At 38.0% G+C, this 20,495-nt stretch overlaps 1 protein-coding gene across 2 annotated transcripts in view; it reads right to left on the reverse strand.

Annotated features, from left to right (window-relative positions):
* LOC6039476 (galactosylgalactosylxylosylprotein 3-beta-glucuronosyltransferase P) overlaps window positions 1-14,722 on the reverse strand; it is a 118,182-nt gene extending 103,460 nt beyond the window's left edge. For both annotated transcript variants that reach the window (XM_038262953.1, XM_038262951.1), the window contains exon 1: window positions 13,675-14,722. The gene's annotated coding sequence lies outside the window, so the exon portion shown is untranslated. The remainder of the gene's footprint in view (window positions 1-13,674) is intronic.
* Between the last annotated feature and the right edge of the window lie 5,773 nt (window positions 14,723-20,495).

Raw genomic sequence — 20,495 nt, forward strand, 5'->3', positions numbered from 1 at the left:
GTTTTTTGACAACCTATCCAACGATGGGTCGGATGGTGGATCCGGACATAGTTTACATACATTTAAGTGAGATCCGGCTTCCAAAAAGTGCATAAATATCACTTAAGTGGACATATCTCGAGACAGGGTTGCCAGATCTTCAATGTTTTAGACTGGTTGGAAAGGTTTTTTGATAACCTATCCAACGATGGGTCGGATGGTGGATCCGGACATAGTTTACATACATTTAAGTGAGATCCGGCTTCCAAAAAGTACATAAATATCACTTAAATGGCCATATCTCGAGACAGGGTTGCCAGATCTTCAATGTTTTGGACTCGTTGGAAAGGTCTTTTGATAACCTAACCAACGATGGGTCGGATGGTGGATCCGGACATAGTTTACATACATTTAAGTGAGATCCGGCTTCCAAAAAGTGCATAAATATCACTTAAGTGGACATATCTCGAGACAGGGTTGCCAGATCTTCAATGTTTTGGACTCGTTGGCAAGGTCTTTTGATAACCTATCCAACGATGGGTCGGATGGTGGATCCGGACATAGTTTACATACATTGAAGTGAGATCCAGATATATGTGAAAACACATTTTTATACATAACTTTTGAACTACTTATCGAAACTTCAATCTTTATAAAACTCGATCTATGGGACCCTTAACCAAGTCGAATGCAACAGGTTCGGGTCAAATCGGTTCAGCCAGTGCCGAGAAACATGAGCTAGTTTGTTGGTCACATACATACATACACACACACATACACACACACATACACACAGACATTTGTTCAGTTTTCGATTCTGAGTCGATATGTATACATGAAGGTGGGTCTACGACGTTTTTATACAAAGTTCATTTTTAGAGCAGGATTATAGCCTTACCTCAGTGAGGAAGGCAAAAGAGGTAAAATTACATAAAAAAGGGGTGAAATTTCACTATCAAATGATCACCTACCCAAAAGACAATATGAAATTTTATGTAATATTACATGCAGAAATATGTACCCAATCAATAGGGCAAACCAACTTGATATTTTTTGTAATTTTAAATGACTTTTCTCACAAAGGTGGTGTGCATTCTTTTGCATGCGATTTTACAATCGTTTTTTTTTTTTTGCTTTGTCAATTAACAACCCCGGATAGTGGATGTCCCACCAATAATTAGTGAGTTTACGCGAAATTAACTCTGTTGATGTTTCGCTTTGAACTGGGGGCCCGTGTTTGTTGACGGTTGCAAATATGGAACATCGAACAGCAGAGGTTCGCGAGATTGCAAGTGCACCTCGCCAGTTAATGGTTTTGTTCACGCCAATTATATGATTACTGGAAAGCTAATGTTGCGTAAAAATGCTGAATTTTACGCTCAAATAGCTTCAAAGATTGGCAAAACCAAGTTCAAAAATTGTTTTATGTTAATTAAATTGAAAATGTTTAATTTGAAATCATTACATTTTTTTTTTTGATAACTAACATGCTTTTGTAAAATTAGGAGATAAAATCTTGTTGAACACAAAATTAGAAAAATTGTTTCCCACAAAAGAGCGGTTCACAAGATTGCCTCATTCGATGTAGCCTATGTGTCCTTTATCGTTGTTGGTTGGACATCAGCGTGACAGAAGCAACACAAAAAAACAGCAGCAAATCTGCCTCTCTATCGCACTGTGACATTGAGCTACATTTCATTCTGTTTCATTTGGAAAATTGGAATTTTGTTCGGTGTTCCAGTACACAACTGGCGCATCTTTTGAAAAGGTCGCACCAACTTTTACATTTTTACGGTTGTGTTAACTTTATACAATTATATTTTCAATTTTTCATTTGAACAAAAAACCTCAAATTCTCAATTTTTAAAAAGTACTCAATTCTATTAATTTATAAACTTACCCCCTCCAGCTGAAAAAGGGTGAAGCGAGAAAAAGAGGGGGCCTGACGAAAAAAAAAAGAACGAAAAGAACAGAGACAGTCTGACGACGACGACGACGGCAGTGAAAGCTTTCACTAAAAGCTGAGCTTTGCGGGCCGAGCTATTCTGGGATTTTGCTGCAGAGCAAATTTTTTATGATTGCACACACACGCAATTGTCCTCATAAACGTGGATTGCACGACTGGTGAGTGAGAATCTGTTGTGGTATGAAATTAGGTTTTTAAAAATCTATTTTACGGAATTAGCTAGGTTTTTTTTCTGAAATTATTTTTCAAATTGGATTGCAAAACTTTTTTTAATTTGTTTTATTTGATCTTTGTTTCTGTTTCGATTTGAAAAGCTTGAGTGTTTCTTAATCTTTTGTTTGTTATCTGGAGTTTTTTTTTTTTTGAAAAGTTCCAATAAACGAATTTTTTAGTTTTTGCTTTGTGTGTTTATAATACCCCTGACTCAAGGCGGTTTCAAAACACCCAAAAAGCAAAAACTGGAAATTTGGGTTATTAGACCTTTTCAAAAAAAAAAAAAACTACAGATATAGAAATTTTAAAAACAACAACTTGTGCTGTGCTCAAAACATTATTAGAAGTAAAATTAGATGTAATTTTACCATGATTTTTTTACTTTGTAATTTTGGTGCCTGATCTCGAATCCGATCTCAATTTTTCAATATCTCAAATGAGGTTTTTTGGATTTGCAGCTATACAGCAAAAAAAGCTGAATTTTGGAAGGTTGAAAATTTGGTTGGTTGAAATTGAGTAAATTTACCTTAAAAATGGGTATGTTGATAAGAAAGGAGAATGGGCAAATTTGGTCCAAGGATGTACACTAACGGGACCAACTTTTTTCGAAAGATCTCACCGAGACATGAAAAAAAGTCTTCTGGACCAACTCTCTAAACCCCGGGGTTCAAAAGTTACATGCTGTTGAAGTTTGAGCATTTTGGGTTAAAATGTACAAAAAATCGTATTTTTGCCATGCCATTTCTAAAATCATTTATAAAATCTCTGTTTCATTATGGATTTCGATTTTCTCGACTTCATTCGACGCGTATCAGCAAAAACCATGAGTTCTGATATGTCTTAGCATGATTGAAACATGATTTCTCTTGTTTTTATCTGTTTGAACCGTTTGTGCAAGAGGCATCCCATAGAAACAAGTCGAAACTTCAAGGTTTTGAAACCAGATCCGACCCAGACTGCTTCAGTGAGTATGGAAGGCTTCAGTGCAATGTTGTAACAACTTATTGGGATGGTCTGAGTCATCCGAGAACTCTTTGGAGTTAAGACCGGTGAGTCTACCGCCGTAACAAGCAAGAGGTCGACAGTTTTTGACCCCGGAACATACCCGCATAGCTTCAGTCAGTATGGTAGACTGCTTTGTTAATGTGTTGGGATGTCTTTGGTCATCCTAGGACTCCCTGGAGTTATGATCTGTAGGTCTACAGGGCTGTTACAAGGACTCCCTGGAATGGTCCAGAACATCCCAACATAACAGCAATACAGTCTGCCATACTCACTGAACCTTTGCGGTTATGATGCGCGGTTAAAAATCATCGACCTTTTTCTTGTTACAGTGACCCAAATATCTAAACTCCAGGAACCCAAGGATGACCTAAGACATCCCAACACATTAACAAAGCAGTCTACCATACTGTCTGAAGCTATGCGTGTATGTTCCGGGGTCAAAAATCGTCGACCCCTTGCTTGTTACGGCTGTAGCTCCACAGATCATAACTCCAGGGAGTCCTTGGATGACCCAGGACATCCTAACACATTAGCAAAGCAGTCTACCACACTCACTGAAGCTATGCGGGTATGCTCCGTTGTCAAAAACCGCCGACATCTTGCTTGTTACGGAAGTAGACCCACAGATCTTAACTCCAGGGAGTCCTAGGAGAACCCAGGACACTCCAACACATCAGCATAGTAGTCTACCATACTCACTGAAGCCATGCAAGTATGATCCGTGGTCAAAAACCGCCGACATCTTGCTTGTTACGGCGGTAGACTCACCGGTCTTAACTCCAAGGAGTTCTCGGATGACTCAGACCATCCCAATAAGTTGTTACAACATTGCACTGAAGCCTTCCATACTCACTGAAGCAGTCTGGGTCGGATCCGGTTTCAAAACCTTGAAGTTTCGACTTGTTTCTATGGGATGCCTCTTGCACAAACGGTTCAAACAGATAAAAACAAGAGAAATCATTTTTCAATCATGCTAAGACATATCAGAACTCATAGTTTTTGCTGATACGCGTCGAATGAAGTCAAGAAAATCGAAATCCATAATGAAACAGAGATTTTATGAATGATTTTAGAAATAGCAAAAATACGATTTTTTGTACATTTTAACCCAAAATGCTCAAACTTCAACAACTTGTAACTTTTGAACCCCGGGGTTTAGAGAGTTGGTCCAGAAGACTTTTTTTCCTGTCTCGGCGAGATCTTTCGAAAAAAGTTGGTCCCGTTCGTGTACATCCTTGGACCAGCTCTCATACAAATTTGCCCATTCTCCTTTTAAAAACAATATTTTGTGTTGTGCTCACTGTGTAATTTTGGTGCCTCAATCTCAATTTTTCAATATCTCAAGGCCATTTTTTTACATTCAAGAAATGAGGTTTTCGGATTTGCAGCTAAACAGCAAAAAAGCTGGTTGTAAATGTGGTTGGTTGAAGTTTACCTCTTTTTGAGTAATTTTACCTTAAAAAAGGGGAAAAAATGTGAACCTAACGAAAATTCATCAGAAACTGATGAAAATTTACTTGTTCCGGATGTATTATTACACATTTTGTGACACAAAACCTGTCACCATTCTCGATTAAAAATAACACAGTAAAATAAATCATAGTAATATTACATCTGCACGGATAGAAATCTTGTAAGCATATCCGGTAACTCTATGTTTTTGAATTCGTATACATTGAATTGTTTCCAAAATCGTCAACATTTTTTTACGATTTCAGACAACAATGTTGTCGATTTTGAAAACATTTACAACGAAATCATTTCTTTCTGTGCAATTAAATTACAGTGAATCATTTTTTTGCCAAATAACATGAAATACAAACAATATGTAAAAATTAGCTTTTGCTTGCAAAGCTTGCATAATTTTTAAATTCCTGAAACATTTTTTTTCATTCAATCCACTTAAATTGTGGAGAAATTACATCGAAAAAGAGGTTCTATTCAACCATCACTTTTTGTTACCTTTCAAAATAAAATAAAAAATAACTTTTAATATAAATCCTTGGTTCAAGAGCTCACCCGTTGACGTCAATATCATTATACCAGTTTCATATAAGTCGCAGCCCACGGTATTGATTTTCATTGATCCTAACGCCACGTCCTCACCATGCTGCAGGTTGCCAAGAGCAAGGACAATGCAGCCGGTTAACAAATCTCTGCAAGAGTGTTTTTAGCCATAACATATTCAAAAATATGATATTTTTTTGATGATCAATTTCAGCAAAAAATACTTACAAAATTTTGATGAAACTTGTGAAAGTGTAGAAAAAATATTTTTGTTTGTAAAAAAAATACAATTTCAGCTGCTAGGTGGATAGATATTAGCGATTTTCTTCATTCCCATTGATGAAAGCAAAGTGTTTTTTGTTCACCACCCGACAAATTGATGTCCTTTATTTTGTCCTCAATGAAAGAGCAGAATTGTCCATTTATGGATCCTGATCGAACGGCGCACGGAGCAAAATATCGAGCATTTCTCGGTCAAGGATTTTCCCGGGTGACACTCGACAAACGGGAACCAATAATGCCCCATCGGAGGAGGAGGAAAATCCCAGCAAAAAGAAGTGAATGCGGCGGGTTATGTATTGATCCTTGAGGGGTTCATGTGTGCAATCAGACGGTAAATTGCTGCCAAAAAGCGACTTTTCAATTTACACCAACTGGTGCGCCCTCCCGAAATCAACCCCCACAGAAGGACCCTTTTCCGCAACGATCCGAGACTATCGGTCTGGCCACCGCAAATGGGCTTCTCGGTACTCGAAAACGGAAAAACTTTTCTGGCAAGCGGTGGTGGTTTAACTTTGACATTACTAAGAAAATGGACATGTTGCAGTAAAGGGCCCCCAGTTGGTGGCTGACGATGCTGAAGTGCTGCCAAGTTTTTCAATCGGAGATCGCAAAGTGGCGATGTTTTTCTCCTTGGAAGTTATGAATTGAAATTTAAATAATGCTCCAGAGAAGAAGTTTTGAAGGTTACTTTTTTAAATTATCAATTTTGATTTAAAAAAACAGTATCTTAGCAACTTTGAAGTAAACAACAAATTGAAACTCTAAGAATTTTGTTTTTGGTTGGTTATGTTTTTTTTAGAAAAACAACTCAATTTTTTTGTTGATGTCTGTATACGCTTCAGTTTCATCAAGGTATGATAGATTTGGACTGCCTGAACACGCTCCAATCAACAGAATTGAATTTTAGCGAATTTTCAGCAAACCAATTAAATTGAAAACTGCGAGTATAAATGTTATAGAATCTTCAAGCAAGTATGAAATTCAATGGCTATGAAATGATGCGGTAAGGTTTTTGACATAAAAATACAGAGAAATCTTTGTAAAACTCTTTTAAGCAACTATCCAACTGATTCCATCGAAACATGTTTCATCGTAATCGCTGCCACCGTAATGAAGAAATCCGCAATGTAGGTCACGGGAGGCCCGTTGTACGTGCCAAAGTACCTCGCCGTATGCAAAAGATTCATATTTCCACTTCCGGCCGGGACCAATGACATGGAAAGAGCCATTAGCAAATTGCGTGTGTTATGCTACTTAAGTCGTTGAACGTGGATTTCCTCGCCACTGTCAGGTCCGTTCCCTCACCGGTCCTTGGTCCTTATTCTTGCAAGTAATAGGCCGGCCCCGTACGATATGCCTACTCGTGAACAAAGGTACGGGCGAAAGAAAGTGTGTCGTAGCCGACGTTGTTGTTTCGTACAGGTGAACGAATCCACCCTACAAATCTTCCCCGAGGGAGGCTCTCAATGCTCACCAGGAATCACAACCTCCGTCAACAGTAATGGGAAGCAGTGATGAGAATTTGAACTGAAATTATATTGAATATTTGATAAACTTTACAAAGTAAAATCATCATAAAAGCTTGTTTACAAAAATGTGTAAACAACGTGTAGCTAAAAAAAAAGTTGCAAACAAAAATCGAACCGAAGCTCTTTGATTTTTATTCTTTATCTCTACCGTAACACTACAAACAATAAGTGACAGCGTCGCTTCGCATGGAGATGGTTATTTTGGTGGATCGCGTACTGGATTTCGTCATGTTTATGCAATGATTTTCTAAGTCCAAGTTGTCTTGGAAATGATAATTGAGGATTAGGTTTTACGCCGACTCGGTTTTGAGGTTAGAAATTTGACAGCTTGGCTGCACTGTTTACATTTTTTGCACGTGTGTCTCTTTAAAAATGTGTGTGCGTGTGCGCTCGTGACGTCACGCTGTAAAACCTAATAGAAACCATTCCTCCCGAAGATTCTTAACACCATGACAGCCGTCAATTTCTGGCCGCTCCCATTTACACAGCATAAGGGATTTGAAAGAAGGGAATTGTTGATGCTCGACTTTTACAACGGGGTAAGAGAAAATCTCCACGGTATCCTCAAGTAAGCTTCGCTTGGAGTTGGACAGTTTTTGGAAAGGTGACATTTGGGCATTGGATGCCCGAGGCCTATTTTTGTTGACGTTATCAATTGTTCAGGTAGACGTTTTAATTTTGAAAATTACTTTTCCAAAGTTATGTTGACCTTATTTCAGTGAAAATGAGTAGTTTGATTCAAGATATTTACATCCCTGAATGCTTTCCCCAATGAAGAAAACTCTCAAACAAGTCCTTGCCCATGTTCAACGCTGATTAAACTTTTATCAACGACAAAGGCGGCTCACCAAGTTTTTTCCTCTCATTTCCCAAGCCTCTGTGAACCTGCTACAGGTAATCCGCACCACGGGGAGCGGAACGTTGGATTATAATTCATAGCTATTACACCACGTTACCGCGTATGCAGGACGAGAGTTCGTCACAAGCGTTCCGTAATAATCGATGAAAACCTACAAGTTTTGCCCTCTCAAGTCCTTTTTTCACACTCTTTTCGCGTTTGCATGTATGTGTCATGGTTGTGCGTTTTACGGATGACGTGAAGCCCTCCCGCTGGGATAAGACCGTGGTCAACCTGCCAACGATCGGACTGACGAGGGTTTGTTCCATGTTACTTTGAAGTGAGAGGTGTGTCCCTTTTTTCCGGCATGGAAACTGAGGAAAAGTGTAAAGTTTCCGCAGTGAACTGATCACCGCCCAATTAAGGGGGGGATATGTTGCGAAAAGTGAAGGAAGGAAAAAGTTTCGTTACAAGCGATCTGTTACTGACAAGTTAAGACTGTCAGAAAGATGACGTGATTATACACCCACATGAAAGAATTGCTGCAGAAATGGCCATCCTTGCCCTGGTACATCAAATGAAAGATTATCTGTCAAAATATGCATGAAACGCGCTCAATACATTTGCCTCAATGTAATCATGTAGATTTCTGTAAATTTCGGACTTTCCTCAGTTACCAAGTTAATTCAATTTCAATTCGGTTGCAGCGTTTGAATAGGAATTCGTATACGAATCGAATTGAATTCCGTTTCAGAATTCGAATTAAGTTGACTGGGGTCTGGTATTTCCTAAAAAGTATTCACGGTGTGTTTTCAAAAAAGTAAAACTGCATCGAGAAATTTACAGACCTTTCTGGTTACAAAAGTGATACAGCAATTTGTGAACTCTACAATTCAAAATTACAAGAATTTGTATGCTTAGAAGACGCGTACCGTAAAACAAAATTTGCAATTCATTTTTCATTGTTCCCTCCCCCAATTTGAATATTTGTCACTCTCAATTTTGTTTATTTTTTCAAGAGAGCCTACCTCTTGAGTACGCCGCTTTTTGTTCCCTGCCACTGGAGACTGCTTTTCAATCTCGAGAAGAAGAAAAAACCTCGAGAGGGGACCAAAACCTCGCCGTTCTACCGAACGCGACCTTTTTCCCGTCGAATACCCCGCACACAGCAGGCCGGGGGCCCACGGGACTGACAAGAGCATTTCCCAACCATTGCCATGGCGACCGAAGGAAAAACAAACTTTGCCCCCTCGAAACAAGTGAAAAAAATGCAACCAAAGACACCTGCCGCTCGATCATTTTTCCTTCGGTTTTTGTTTTCAGAGCAAATATTTAATTTTTCCCGGGCGGCGATGACTTTCCACGTGCACACGCACACATGCCAGCATTCCTCACTCCAAACTCCAAACAAACTTGTTCATCTCAGAAGCACCAAGTGTGACAGTGGCGCAGAGAGAAGCTACAGTGAACTCCGGCGAAAATTCTCGCACCCAGCGTAACCGATGGGGCGGAATTAATTATGCTCGGGAACCAGAACCAACATGAAACACAGTTCGCACCGCGTTGCTGTCACTTTTTCGAGCACAACCAGGGAAGTCCGCCGTGCGGGAATCCCTCGGGCATTACGGAGTTTATTCTGTGTTGTGACGTTATATCACTAAAATGATATAACTTCAAGGAAAATTTCTGAAATTTTATAACAGTGCTTTCGCAAACTGTTTGACGTAAAGTCACTGAAACGTTATAGCCAAAATTTACGCGAATGAAATGCCCGAACCGGCAGCGGGACAGGCCGGGACGCCAACGGGCACACTCGGTATGTTCTATAGGGAAGGCTGGCCAGTATTGACCTGGGTGCTGAAAAGACAGAATGCGTAACGTGATTTTCGAAAGCTCCCCACTGCTCCCCACTAATACAACTGCACTACAGCTGTAAACATAAACAAAGTAGACGGCTATGTTCAAGCTCAAGCGTGACATATTTTTTGCTGCTGAAGTGAATTATTATGAAACATTTTGGATCTGTTGATGTTGAAGTTTTCGATGAAAAATTAAGTGCTTCGCACTTTTTTCTTCGTAGACTAAACGATGGGAGGCCAAAAGAGGCCTTTTTGTTTTCCACGTGATGAAAAATTGTGTCAAAAGTGGGTGGAATTTCGTGAATCAGAAGAGCAACCGAATGGAAGTTCCGAGATTATGTATCTTTGACGTGTAGTGATAATATCGGAGTAAGATTATCCAATATTATTTGGAAAGTACTATTCATAGTTATTGATAATTCGCTAACATTTTAAAAAGCGTCATAAACATAGGTTTTGCGTGAGACATAGCGATTATAAAATTTTAGCGACGAATTATGCCAATCTCGATTTCAACCCTCTTTTTAAGATGTTTTGACTTCGAATACCTCAATAGCCATCGATTTTTTTTTTATTCCTGACTAAATAAATTATAGATCGATCACAATACTTGCCACTTCTTGGTATAATTATGCGAACAGTAAATTGGTTCCGCTTTGACAGTTCTAAATTGAGGCCGCTTTGCGGACAACTATTCGGCACCCAGGTATTGACAATTTTAATGAGAGATTTCTGATCAATTTTTATTTTTTTTATAACCCCATTCTAAAATTTAAAATGAAATCCAAAAAGAACATTGAATCAATTACGAAAAAATAGGCACACAGAAAAAAATGCAGATTTTTTACCAACTTCAGAAAATTTGCTATAAAATTGTCTAAGTTAAAACATGAAACATTTGTTTAATTTTCCGATCTGTTCGGAAATAATATTTTGAAATTGTTAAAATCTAGACTAACATTTCAAAAGGGCGTAATATTGAATGCTTGGCCCATTTGAAATGTTAGTCTTGATTCAAAAATTAAAAAAAATGTTTTTGAAAAGATCGGGAAATTTCAAAAATGTTTCATGTTTTAACATTGAAAATCGGACTATTAGTTGGCAAGAAATATCATATTTCAGCACATATTTTGAAATGCATCTTTTAAAAACACTGAATCTTTTTCCAGAAGCAAGATAGGACCATACCTTCTTGGGGAAAGATTTAGAGGACATTCAGTACTACACTTCTACGGTGTTAGTTTTTAAATTGAGTTGAAATAGGAAATTGTAACAATCAAAATGTAAAAAAGGGGTTTCCCATACAAATTTGAATCGCTTTGCGGAATGCCGGATTAAATCCAATCGCTCCCAAATCTTCACTGAAAAAAATAAAAGTACCAAATTCCTAAATTCTAGGAATTTTGGCTCCTTTCCTTATTAAGTAATCCAAAACACCCTATTACTAAATAAGGAAAAGATGCAAAATTTCTAGAATAAAGGAATTTGGTACTATTTTTTATTTCAGAGTTTTGGGGTTGTTTGGGGTCCCAAATGGAACCAAAAAAATGCCTGTTCTGATTGAATTAGTCCATTTTGAAATTTTCCCATGCAACTTCAAGCCACCCTAATGCATAGGTCATTGCTGAAATATAAAAGTTATCGCAGCTTTAGTGAAAAAAGTAGATTTTTTTTTCCGTTTTCGTCTTTTTCTGTTTCTGTGCACGGCACGCCGAAAAACCCAGTTTTAAATTTCAAAAAATCATATCTCAAAATCCTTTAAATGAATTCCTCCCATTTTTGAGTAAGTTACGTAAATTTGTCCAAGAAATCAGATAACATCTTTTTGAACATAGGCTCTTTGGTCCACACTCTGTCAAAATGGCATTTTTTTGTTTCATTTGGCCTTTCCAAATGTTAGGTTAGATTTTTCGGTCCATGAACTTTTTTTCCTAGAAAGACCAACAAATCACTTTTCAATTGCGTGTAAGACAACTAAAATCGGTTGAAATGGGGTGAAGTTACGGGCCTTATTATTTTGGTCAAGGAACCAAAAAAAAAATAGTAAGATCGGAGAACTGTTTTTTCGGTTTTGACTCTTTTCTAATGGAATTGCTGTAGATACGGATACGGATTTTCGTATATTCACTTTTGTATAGATAATCTTCCATTTTGCATTTGTATGTAGAAACTAATTTGTATGGAGAAACTTATGATGTAGTATGGCGGCATATTTGGACATAAGGAAGCGATTGTCAAAGATTCGGCCAAATTAAAAAAGAGAGAATTGCTTCGGTAAAATTATGGAAATTTCCAAGTCGCGTGATTTTTTGCTGCTTAGTTGTTAAAATTTCGGCAGAATTTGCTATCGAAAAATAAATAAATTAAAATTGAAATTTTTTGCAACAGTTTCAGAAAATTTCGAAGGAAAAAAATAGTTTTAGAATCTTTTTCATATACGATTACAATGAAGTGCGTTAAGCTTGAATATGAACCCAAAAATGCTCCATAATTGTCCGAAAATTTAGGCTTTTTTTTTACTTTTTTTTATTTTTCGATATTATGACTTAGGATAATCGAAACTTTGGATAATCAAATCTGAACTGTATTCTCAAATAACAAAAACTAGTGACTGCTCTCCCCTATAATCGCGGTTCTATGACTCGCGTGAACTATGCTTTGCCAGTCGCGCTCGGTAGTCCAAGTTTATGCATTTTTAAGCTGGGTTTGTACGTCTGACAGATACATAGACAAACCAACACATGTTTGTCCACGTCCATGAGCGGGGGTGAAGGTACTGGGCAGAAGCAGCTGTTATAGGGGACGGGACGTACTATGCTCGCGCGCTTGATTCTTCACTATACTTTCCGGAACATCGTCGAGGGCCGGGGGGGACCCAACGACGAGCATAAACTATGATCCGCCAGGGACTCGGCTCTTAGTTGGGTCAATAAAGAGAGCGAATGGGGGGGAAATGCCACCATACAGTTGGAAGTGTTTCCAAGGGAGAAGTGTGCATCATAAAGTTTATCATTATATATTTACCAGGGCAGAGATAGCGCCGCCAAGGTGGAGGAAATTAATTATTCTTTTTGAAAGTGGGATGTCTAATCTGATTGATCTCTTGAAGCTGCATGTGTATCATCCGACTCGGAATCAAATATTCATGATGTTTACCGAGCACGAAATGGTGCAGTCAAGTGGCTCTGCTGGGGTGTTTTCTTGCTAAGAACTTCTTCAAGTGCGACAGGTGTGGCAGTTGAAGGCTGTTGAAATATGCATGAAAAGGACATGCGAAGCCAAGTGATATGAAAGGATTTATCATTTAATAATTTAATTTTAACTAGGGGAACTATACCCTTTTTCAGCCTATTTCTATTATCGGCCTATCAGCACTTTGTTCATGAATTACGGCTTTCTAAAAGTGTTTTTGACTGTTCCAAAGTTATAAATAGCTCGAATTAAAGTGAGCAAGCAACTCTCCATTGTTGAAATATCTGTAAATGTTGATTTAATAGCGGAAAACGGCAAAGTGATGAGAATTGGTCGAACGGCTTAGAGTGATTAAAATGGGCATATTTCCCCTAATCTAATCAAATGAGATGAAAGGTTTTAAAATAGATATTCATGATTTGGGTCTTCCTCGCCCATGATCATATTGGACGCCATTTTGGATCAAACGATCTTAGGTCATCATGGACGATTGTAACACTAAATTAGCGGTAGGCACTTTGTATTGGTCAAAAGGCTCGATTTAATGTAATATATCCATACAAAACCTGGCCTGTTATACGGTTTGTCCATAGACACAAGGATGGCATGCCTTGACTGTAATTCATCATAATAAACCAGTAAAGGTAGCATCCTAAAATCAGTATGATTTGCTGCAACTATTCTTCAAGTAACTCCGAGTTTATTGTATCGTCACAGTGTTTCCGTGTATCTCAGATTGACCTCGAATTTGCCTCCGCAACTAGCGCATAACCAGACAACAAAACAAACTGTAAATTACTTTACCTTTGACTTGACAGCTCAATTCATCTCCAGGTCTCTTCTATTTTAGTTTAACTCGTCCGCTCCGTTTCTCGCACTTATTCTGAACACCCCGTCAACCGTTCGTTCAGAGCGCTTTTCTCTCGCGACTACCCGTCGTCCCTCTGATAACGGTCTTCCGGTGTCGTTTCACTGACTGTAGGATGCCCGATAAATTGAGTTTACAGCTCCGTATCTCCGGCAGTCCCGGAAATGCCAGGCAAATGGGTCAGTTTCAGGTCGCAAGACGACCCAGAATCCTTCAATTAATAAAATTATGCGGTGTAGCAGGAGATCTGCTCAATATCCGGTCACATTGGCGGCTGGTCGTGCTGAACAAGCGGACCTTGACGGATTGCAAGGATCTACACAACACCACCGACACACCTCCACTTTCCTCGTGCAGACACGCAATGGACAGACAGACAAGGAGACAAGTCAGTCGGTGACGGCCAGGACCTGCCGCCGTGAAGGTGCACCACAAACACACACCATCAAACACCAGGACGACACCGACGGCGAACCGAAGGGAAAATCACTCAGACACTCTCAGTTATGTATACGGAGCCACCACGGTGAGTTAATACAATTTTCCCGAACTAGACGATTTTCCTGTGTGCTTTTCAGACTGCAGACTACAACAATCTCAGTATTTTTAGCCTTCCCGGATGTGCCAAATTCAATTCCCTGGAGTGGCCACTAAAACAATCACTACCCAGCAAATGTGGTCAAGCTTCCTGTCCGGAGTACAATACCATAACACAAACCAGCGGAATCGATAAACTTAATTTTAGCCTGTTTGTATTTCCGCAAACTCTCTAAAAACACAAGCCAGCACAAACAAAAAACAAGAACTTCACTCAATCTCAACGCTCGGCACTGTTTTGAAAACACTTGACCCTCTCCACCCCCGCTTTGCAGGCCAGCCTGTTCTGGCCGGAAGTAGGACGAAGACACTACACTACAAGAGGGACTCGACGTGTGTCCGGATACGTTCAAAGCTGCGACCCAACTGAACGCAACGGCTGGCCAGACGAACTGTCTGTGGACATTGCTGGGCTGAGCGCACACATGGATACCACATGCAGTCCAGAGTACCATGCTCTCTCGTGAGTGCTTACTGGTTTAGTATGGGTTTAGTTGGTTTGATTAGGTGAGTGATTATGCGCGGTGCAGTGAGTGTCGGTGGAACTAACTGTGGGCTGAAGTGATGGAAACAATAATCATCGCTATCTCAATATTTCTCCATCTATCGAATCTAAAGGTTTTTCTTTAAAATTTTCAATAAAAATAAAAAAAACCCCTGACTCAAGGCGGCTTCAAAAACACCCCCTCCTCGATGATTCCTTGAAGTTTATGTGCTTCAGAAATCCTTAACTTATACGTTGAAAAAACAAGCCTTTTACAATGGGTAATTCTCTACCAACTCACACGAAATCGGGAAAAGTTGCCCCGACCCCTCTTCGATTTGCGTGAAACGAAACACGAATCCGAGGTCCGTTTTTTGATATCTCGTGACGGAGGGGCGGTACGACCCCTTCCATTTTTGAACATGTTAAAAAAGAGGTGTTTTTCAATAATTTGCAGCCTGAAACGGTGATGAGATAGAAATTTGGTGTCAAAGGGACTTTTGTGTAAAATTAGACGCCCGATTTGATGGCGTACTCAGAATTCCGAATAGACGTATTTTTCATCGAAGAAAACACTGAAAAAGTTTTAAAAATTCTCCCATTTTCCGTTACTCGACTTTAAAAAATTTTGGAACATGTCATTTTATGGGAAATTTAATGTACTTTTCGAATCTACATTGTCCCAGAAGGGTCATTTTTTCATTTAGAACAAAATTTTTCATTTTAAAATTTCGTGTTTTTCTAACTTTGCAGGGTTATTTTTTAAAGTGTAACAATGTTCTACAAAGTTGTAGAGCAGACAATTACAAAAATTTTGATAGATAGACATAAGGGGATTGCTTATAAACATCACGAGTTATCGCGATTTTACGAAAAAAAGTTTTGAAAAAGTTGGTCGTCATCGATCATGGCCATTCATGGTCACCCGCGACAGACACGGACGACGAAACAAAGAGAAACGCAAAAAGTAACTTTTTCAAAACTTTTTTTCGTAAAATCGCGATAACTCGTGATGTTTATAAGCAAACCCCTTATGTCTACATATCAAAATTTTTGTAATTGTCTGCTTTACAACTTTGTAGAACATTGTTACACTCTAAAAAATAACCCTGCAAAGTTAGAAAAGGCTGCAAATTGTAGAAAAACACCTCTTTTTTCGCATGTTCAAAAATGGAAGGGGTCGTACCGCCCCTCCGTCACGAGATATCAAAAAACGGACCTCGGTTTCGTGATCAGGGACAAAAGTTACCCCTTAGGACAAAGTTTCACGCAAATCGAAGAGGGGTCGGGGCAACTTTTCCCGATTTCGTGTGAGTTGGTAGAGAATTACCCTTAGGTAAAATTGAATTACCATTTTATGGAAATTAGGGGTTTGGATTGAAAACCGATTGAAAACGACTTGATTTCCAATTAGTGCTTGCGGCCTTTTGAAAACTATCATGAGAAATAATAATTTTAACAAAAAACCTTTGCCAAATACATGCATTTAAAAAGTATTTTGTATTTTTAGATTTAATAAAAACCTTTTATTTTGATGTAAAAACTCTCCGAGAAAATTCCGTTTGTTTTCGGGAGGAAACCGATCTGGTAAAACAAATAAGTTTAAAATTAATTTAAATAAAAATAAAATTCTAATAAAAATGAAGGGAAAAAAACCAACCAAGTATAAATAACATAACATCAATATCCAAACTTCACTGCCGCGTCCGACCAGAGCCAATTCTCGGCTTATCAACAGCACCACACACGCGGCATGTGTTCGCGGACATGTTCACTGAAGCACGAACACACCAGCAAGGCTGTGCTGTGAAGAATGTGAACAACGAAGCCGGCCCCAGTCAATGATTGCGCCGCGAGATTGTTCTATTCTTTTCCACTTTATTCTGCCCAGACGCAGCAGCGGCACACAGTCAAAGGGAAAACGCACTCCTCAAAATGATGAAAATTTATCGCTGTGTGACGTGACGAGCGGGAGAGCGCGTCTAGAAAATGCGATACTGCAGACATCGTGTCAGGTTCGGCATTTTGATGATCTCCCGGAGATTTTGTCTCGTAAAAGGCTGGGTGAGGACGACGAGTCGTGATTAGAGCATTTTGTTGAGCAAAGCTAGTCATTACGGTGATTTTGTATTGGTGAGTGAGTTCCGGATTTTCACTCATTTTCCTTCCCACACACATATACAACAACAGCTGTTGGGAAAATGTGCGCAGCTGCTACACAACACACACACCCATTCGGAAAGGGAACTCAGTAGAAAACAGCGAATAACGAAAGCAAAACAAGAAGGAGTGAAAAGTGAGTCCGAGTGGAAAATGCAGTTAAGGGTGATAATGGAAAACCGACGAACGTCGGGAAAACCGTTTATATTGTGCGGGTGGGTAACTGGAATTAATTGTATTAATTTTGATATTGATTGAAACGGCTTACAAAAAGAACTTTGAGTTATACTTGACATCGTTCCAACATTTGAAAAAAGTTGCTTTATGTTAGTTAAGCAGTTGCTTAACTTAGTTAAGCATTTGCTGTCTTAACTGAACACTTAAAAAAATTAAACGGTTTAAACATTAAAACTAAATAATAAGAAAGGCAAAACGCAAATTTCAAGTAAAAAGTATTACAAAATGCTCTATACATTATTACAGTAATACTACTACCGGAAAATTGCAAATTATCAATTAATTATGTTTTTTTTCTAAGGTTTAATGCTAGTACAAACATTTTCAAAAGTTTCTGGAACACCGCCCCCTTCAAAATCGGCCTACAAAAACAGGGGGCAAAAAAATATGTTTTTAAAATTTCAAAAAATATATGTGAGTTCAGTTGAAATCTATTTAAAATGTATTCCACTGAGTTTATTCAAAAATCTTTAAAAATTTTGAAAATTTTCGATGAACAGTACCGCAAAAAGTTTTTTGCTAATATTTTTGGTTGCGTCAATTTTTTTTTTGGTTGCGTTAAATCTATTGATTGCAAAACAACTGAAATAGTGTAAATGCATTTTGAAACACTTTTTCCATTCATATGTTGAAACTATGACTTTAATAATAAATAAAGCCGTTGCAAATATTTTTTCATAGCCTATGTCACCCCCCCCCCCCCTCCCTTCAAAACCGGTTCGAAAAATCAGGGGGCAACAAAATATTTTTTCAAAGAACTTCTAAATTTTAAAGAAAATAGAAGTCTAACGAACTGAAAACAATTAGAAATGCACTTTCCTGCGTTTAATATCATATTTGGCATGTCTGGGATCGATCAAAAATATTTTCAATTTTTATGGAATTTCAATGTACTGCACCGCAAAAAGTTTCTTTTTCGGCGAAAAAAATCTCTTCAATACTTGGATATTTTGAAAACTAATGATTGCAAAACAACTAGGCAGGTGTAAAATGCACTTTAAATCACTTTTTTTATTGAAATGTTGGACCATGCCTTGTTATTTAATTTGTTTTATTTTTTTATTTTTTCCCCCGCCCCTTTGGGCTGTTTATGAAATATTAAATAAATAAATTGAATGCCTGAATTTAAAAAGATACTCTTGAGATCGAATTATACACATCATAACAACATTCTTCATGTTTGAATTAAATTCCTATAATTTCTATATTGATATTTCTAAACTGAAAAATGGTGCAAGAAAAAAAATTATCCATTTCGTAAAATTGTGAAATTTATGAAAAAACTTGGATTGTTGCCTAAAAACGTACAAAAAGACACTACATTTAGATTTCTTTCAATTTTAACTGTGTTTACTTGAATTTGATGTGTTTTTTCTCTATTTCCTATTTATTTGAAATAAATAAGGCCGTTGCAAATATTTTTTGAAGTTTATTTTCCTCGACTCTGACCAAAGTCGAGGGGGGGGCAAAAAAAATAAAAATTAAATTTGCGAGCCACGGTTTTAACATTTGTATGCAAAAAGTGTTTAAAAATGCTTTATACACCTGTCCAGTTGTTTTGCAATCATTAGTTTCCAAAATACCGTAAACTGGGGTGATTTTGATAGCCCGGGGTGACTTTGATAGGTTTTTCAAATGCCCGTCAAATTAATATCTAAACATTATTGAGAATTTTGAGTATATAATCGTTAAGGGATAGCTTATTATCGAACATACAGTCGACTCTCTGGTTGTCAATATCCAAGAAACCGTCGAGGAAGAGAATCATCAGTTTACAGAACGATGCAAAATGAAGATTCGATTGAAAATATTTTTTTCTTGATACCCAGCTATGGGAGAGAATCATGGCAACGTCCATCAAACAAAAACAAATTAATGTCAAACACCCTTCAAGGCTTCGTTTCGCCAAGAAAAATGTCTTTGCAAGCCATGAGAAAGTGAAATAATTGACAACCGGAAGAGATTTTTAAAGCAAACAGAATCCAAGGGACCGTCGAGGAAGAGATCCTTCAAGCAAGGGAAAATATCGAGGAATGAACATAATTGAAGTATGCAGATTGAAGGGACTGAAGAATTCATCGATGGATGGAGAATTATTGATATCGAGAAGATCGACAGCCAGAGAGTCGACTGTATATGCAAAAATGTAACTGTTACATTGGATATATCAAAATTAGTGGCCAAATCAAATTTCTATCAATGTCACCCCGGGCTATCAAAGTCACCCCAGTTTACGGTACCTAAGAATTGACGAAAATTTATTTTTTTGCCAAAAATAAAGTTTTTGCGGTGCTGTACATTGGAATTTCTTAAAAATTCGAAATATTTTAAATCCAGCCCAAACATGCTAAATATGATTATCAATGCAGAAAAATACGTTCTAGATTGATTTGACTTTGAAAATGAAATATTGGATATTGGACAGACAAGTCGAACAACTTTTTCATCAAATTAACATAGATCCGACCACTAAAAAGTGCATAAATAACACATAAGTGCATATAACTTTTGATAGGGTAGTCAGATCTTAAATCTTTGGAACTCGTTAAAAAGGTCTTTCGAATATATTTTTAAAAATGTATGACATAGGGGAAATTCTCGTATGTTTGGCAGGTCAAGCACTCGCTCCTAACTCCATCCAATTTGCTGATTTTCACTATTTAAACAACTAATTTTGCAAAACTTTTGATAGAAACTTGCTTGCTCACTTCTTATTGAGCTATTTATCACTCAATTTCAGTTAAAAATGCTTTTAATTAGCTTTAATTGAATGTCAAAGTTCTGACCTGCCAACATTAGAGGCACGCTGAAATTAGATGCTGTTCCCCTATGTCATATGAAGGGGTTTCTTACAAAAACCACCCCAAGACGGATCAAATGAGACCAAAACGGTTCAAATCGGTTCAGCCAGTGCCGAGATAATCCAGTGCAATTTTTTTATCAACATCCCACCACACACACATACATTTGCTCAGAATTACATGAAGGTGGGTCTAGGAGGTCAAATTAAGAATTTCGTTTTTCGAGTGATTTTATAGCCTTTCCTCAGTAAGGTGAGGAAGGCAAAAATGAGTTCGCGTAAACGTGAACAGAGCTCATTCCACCGGGAACCAGGAAGACCACTGTTCAACTTTTATAGTGCATTGCATTTTTTCTCGCAATAGATATTGGCAATTCGCTCAACAGCGAACAATTTGATTTTTTTTCTTATGACTTCAAACAGTGGAAACTTTTCCCTGCTGACCTTCACTCACTTTCTACAACGCATCCCAGACATCA

Source organism: Culex quinquefasciatus, chromosome 3, assembly GCF_015732765.1.
Source record: "Culex quinquefasciatus strain JHB chromosome 3, VPISU_Cqui_1.0_pri_paternal, whole genome shotgun sequence".
NCBI lineage: Eukaryota > Metazoa > Arthropoda > Insecta > Diptera > Culicidae > Culex > Culex quinquefasciatus.